The sequence below is a fragment of the Dromiciops gliroides genome, chromosome 2 (genome assembly GCF_019393635.1).
Source record: "Dromiciops gliroides isolate mDroGli1 chromosome 2, mDroGli1.pri, whole genome shotgun sequence".
Taxonomy (NCBI): domain Eukaryota; kingdom Metazoa; phylum Chordata; class Mammalia; order Microbiotheria; family Microbiotheriidae; genus Dromiciops; species Dromiciops gliroides.
In genome coordinates this window covers 404259231-404264366 of record NC_057862.1, presented here as the reverse complement: position 1 = coordinate 404264366, position 5136 = coordinate 404259231, and the positions used below count along the sequence as shown (strand labels likewise).

At 39.7% G+C, this 5136-nt stretch overlaps 1 pseudogene; it reads left to right on the top strand.

Annotated features, from left to right (window-relative positions):
• Positions 1-670: 670 nt before the first annotated feature.
• On the top strand, positions 671-1137 carry LOC122744714 (annotated as a pseudogene).
• The last annotated feature ends 3999 nt before the right edge of the window (positions 1138-5136 follow it).

Here is a 5136-nt window from a genome sequence, read left to right as displayed (position 1 = left end):
ATACCTCCCATCACAGGCCCCTGAATCATCATAGTGATATGTCCTGAGCTGGATGACTCTTCTGCAAAACTGAAGAATATAAAGTTAGACTTTAGGTACCACAGGGCATTGAGGTGGCACAGTCAATAGAGTGCTGGGCCTGGCATCAGGAAGATTCAACTTCAGGAGTTCAAATCTGGCCTCAGACACTGACTAGCTAGGTTACGCTGGACAAGTCACTTAACCCTGCTTGCCTCATTTTCCTCATATGTCAAGTGATCTGGAGAAGGAAATGACCAACCACTCCAGTATCTTACCAAAAGTGGTCCCAAAGAATCTGAAACAATTGTATAATGATACCCAAATCTCTACCCCCTAACTTCTTTTTATGTTGCCTTCTTCATCCCAACTTGCTTTCAGGTAAGGATTTGATCTCAGTCATCAATAATTTGGAAGACAAGATTGTATAGTGGCTTAAAAGCAGTCCTCTGAGCCAAGAAGACCTTTACATTAAGTCATGAAGCATAGCAGCTGTGTGACTCTGAGAAAAATCACTTAACCTGCCCTCCCCATGACCCTTAGGTTTCCTCACTTCACCACCTTGGGAGGAGGAAATTGAAATATCTGATCTGGGTTGGTGGGAAGATGGTGGTTCTGGTGGCACTGCTGCCAGGGATGGTGGAGTGGGAGGATGGAGCAAGTTTCCAGGCTGCTTTCCTGGGCACTGAGCAGAGTTCTGTGGCTCTCAGGATGCTTTGAGTGTGGAGCTGCCCGACAGCCTCAGATCATGGAAGAGAAAGTGCTTGAGGTTTATGATCTAATTTGAACCATCCAGGACCTAGAAAAGTCCCACACTTTAGAAGAACTGGAATTGGTAACAGAAAGTTGCGTGGAAGTTAAGGAGATACATGAAGAAGATTATCTGGTTATTATCAGGTTCATACTCACAGTACCTCATTGCTCTCTGGCCACTCTTATTGGTCTTTGCTTACAAAGGTGTTCACCTTTCAAACATAAGTTGGAAATCTACATTTTGGAAGGAACTCATTCAACAGAAGAAGATATTAATAAATCAATGACAAGAAGAGAGTGGCAGCTGTATTGGAGAACCCCAGCTTAAGGGAAATTATGGAACAATGCGTCATTGAGCCTGATTAGCAGCTCTTCTGAAAGTCACCAAATTGTAATCATTTGATAATTTGTTTAACTTTGTTAAATAGAATGCCTTTTTGTTTATTACTTGGACAATTTGTACCTCCAAGCACTTTTTAAAAAGATCATTTCCCAAACAAGAGATAAGGTAACATTCTCAGGTTTTATCACATTTGGTGATCAGATAGAAGAATATTTTTTAGTTACTGTGGATGACACATCTATTTTTTAGATGCCCATTCTGACACCACCCTTCTTTGGCAGATCAACTACCCCTATTGTACACTGACAAATCAGGCTTCAATCATTACTCTGTAAAATTAGAAATAAAATGCAGATGATTCTTATTAAAAAATGAAAAAAAAAAAAGAAAAAGAAAAATCACTTAACCTCTCAGTGTTGTAGGCCAGAGGTGTCAAGCAAGCCATATTAAAATGTAATTGGGGGGCAGCTAGGTGGCGCAGTGGATAGAGCATCGGCCCTGGAGTCAGGAGTACCTGAGTTCAAATCTGGCCTCAGACACTTAACACTTACTAGCTGTGTGACCCTGGGCAAGTCACTTAACACCAATTGCCTCACCAAAAAAAAAAAAAATGTAATTGGGACATATTTAACAAAATAAATAAAACACAATAAAACATAAATAAGATTAATATAATAGTTTTCCCATCTATTTGAATTTGACATACTTACTCCAGGCAACTTCTAAAAGACTGTAAGTTGCAGAAAAGTTGTAGACCTACACTGGCAAGAGGTGGTCCTCTTCTGGGACCTAGGAAATCCCAGGTGGAATTCTTCTCCCTATGTCATATACACATTAGGGTGAACACCATTGACTGTTTTGGGGGGGTTTGTGTACGTACTTGTGTATATATAAGTGTGTGTGTATGTATATGTACATGTTAGTGTGGTTGTTGGTGGGGCATCTGCATTTGTCAGTTCAAAAGTATTTAGAAATGCTTGTTTTATTTCATAAATTAAAGGTAAAATGAATATTTTTTTAAAAAGACCTTACTATGTTACTGGCATTATGCTAAGTATTGTAGATAGAAAGAAAGGCAAAACCAGTGCCTCCTTTCAGGAAGCTTATGTTCGAATGGAGATGTCATAGACACATAGGAAGACCTTTGTCTTCTTAAAAGGTTCCATGCCCAGCAGTGGATTCAGGAGGCATTTGGTTTAAGGGAGTCTTTCTGTGCCTCAGAAATCATACCAGAGAAGAGCCCACATTTTTCCAAATAGCAAGGTGGTCAGCCCCAAGTGTTGTGGCCATATGTATCAGGGTAGGCAAAGTGTATATCCTACAAACTACACATCTCAAATAGCCAGTTCCACTACAGTAGAATACAATTGGGGCAGCTAGGTAGTACAGCAGATAGAGTACCAGCCCTGGAGTGAGGAGGATCTGAGTTCAAATGTGGCCTCAGACACTTTATACTTATAAGCTGTGTGACCTTGGGCAAGTCACTTAACCCTCATTGCCCTGCAAAAAAAAGAAAGAAAGAAAGAAAGAAAGAAAGAAAGAAAGAAAGAAAGAAAGAAAAAAAGAATCCAACCGAGAAAACAGTGGGCCTTTTCAAAGAGAATGGCAACCAAAGCTAATTTCTGCATGAGATTTAGCTTCCCATTCATGAAAACAGAGCATTTATCTCTCTCCTTTCTCTCCTCTCCTCTCCTCTCCTTCTCTCCTTTTCTCCCTGCCTTTTTTCTTCCTTCCTTTCTTTTTTAATAGCAATCTCATGAAAGCTTGCCCAATGGAAGGTTTCATATACAAGAAATTACTATTTTTATGCACTCTCCCTTAGGGTGCAGTCAAGCACAATCCATACTTTTGTGGGCATTTTTTCCTATAATATGTTTGTAGCCAAAATGTGGGACCAGCTCCGAGAAAATTAAACAGAACAAGAGGAGCCATGTGCTCCACAATGAAAGAAAACACTCTAAGTAGCAATGGGAATTCAACAGGACAGCATGCTATGCCAAGGAACAAATGTGCAACTGAAAAATCTGCCAAGTGTCCCTGATTTGTTAAGATTTTTTCCATATTTAGGTAAATTAATGTAATTATTTAATGCCTCCTGCAATGGTAATAGGACTGTGCTTGGGTCCTTTCAGCATATGGTGTTGGCACCAAACTCCTCTTTTGGTGGGGGCGAGAACAAACTGTGGCCAAGATCAAGCTTGTTGATTTTAATATTGGAGGCCTGCCTGGGTCTCAGAGACAGCCCAGAATGTAATAGAAATGGGATCTGATGGATTCAGATCCTTTTCACAAATTGGTGGATTTTTCAAGCACACATACCACCCACTGCCAAATCATATATGCTCTTCCTTATACACAGTTATGTCCACACATTGACTGTATTTGTCAAATCTGCCCTTTGTATTTTGCAAGTGAAAAGTCACCTCCAGAAGATGACAGGACTCAAGGGGTCAGGAACTGCTGTGTTTTTGGCATTGTGTCCCTAGTGCCTCGACACTTAATAAATGGTTATTGAATTGAGGGAATTCAAATAGCCAAATGAATTAGAATCACTGAATTGACACACTATTAATAAATACCTACTAGGTGCTAAGTACTGTGTTATTGCTGAGGATACAAAGACAAAATACAAACATCATCTACCTTAAAAGATCTCACATCCAAGTTGGAGGAGATAATATGTACTTTTCAACCTATATGAAAATACTATATAACATAAGAGCCTATCTGTTCAAGACTCTCCTTATTGGTGAAGATATATTACTCAATACACCACACCTAAGTGAGGGGTGAAGTTACTGAGGACTAAGAGAACAGAGAACTTGGCCTTCTGACTTCCAATTTCAAGAAAGAACATATGAAGTTGTAGATTTTCTTCAGATCCCTGAAGCAAGAGACTCTGGGAAGAAGCAAACATGATAGAGGTGTTGGCTCCTCTCCTTGTTAGCTTCTTTGCAGACTTGTTCTCTCCCTCAATGGACCTAAAGAGAATTTGTAAGTGCGTATCTTCTTTCTTGAAGTTGGGAGTCACAAAATCAGCATTTGTATTCTAGAAATTCCAATTCTACCTCATATATATATATATATATATATATACACATACATACATACATACATACAGGTGCAGAGCACTGAGTAATCAATCTCCACAATGAGCAGTCTTATACAAAGGAGCTCTGAGCCTCTACTTTACAACTGTCTATACAAAAAGATGCTAGGTGATTGGGGGGGTGGGTAGTAGTACCTGGGGGAGTCAGGAAAGGTTTCATGTTTTAGGTGCTTGAACTGAGTCTTAAAGAAGACTAGGGGTTCTGAGACACAGGTGAAAAGGGAGTGCAGAAGTCAAATATAGTATAGGAAAATCCACTTAGGCATAATAATGGATCAGATATTTAGGACTGTTCCATATCATATTTTATTTCTTCTATGGAAAGCCAACTGTGCCTTTCCCCTGACCTTAGTAAAACCAATGATTAAGTCATTATTGCATAGCTTCTATGTACATTGTATTGAAAATGATGAAAAAGGCAATTGGGTTGTTCTCAGGGAGGACAAGAATTATCATTTGGTGGAGAAATAATACTGGTACTTCTTACACTGGAAATCCACTCCACCCCTGTGAACCTTTCTTTTGATTGGCTGGTTCCTTCCAGACCCTCTTATGCCTTCATACCTCTTCAGGTTCCATTCCTGATTTTCTGGACTTTCTCTGTAATACTTTATAAATACCTTACTCCACCCCCCCCCCCCACACATCTTTTCAGTTTCCTTTTTTGTGGTGTCTTCTTCCATTAGAATGTAAGCTCCTTGAAGGTAGAGATTGTCTCTCTCATGCCTGGCCCCTAGTGCTAAATAAATGCTTGTTGACTTCATTTGGCCCAAAGTAGTTATAGCGCCATAAACAAGCATATTGTACCAAATTGTGAATTGCTGATTATACATAACATAGCAGGGTAGAGAACAACAGAAACTTGCTTGTGGACTGAAAATGTTAAGAAAGGCATTAAAGAGGTGGGTGGTCA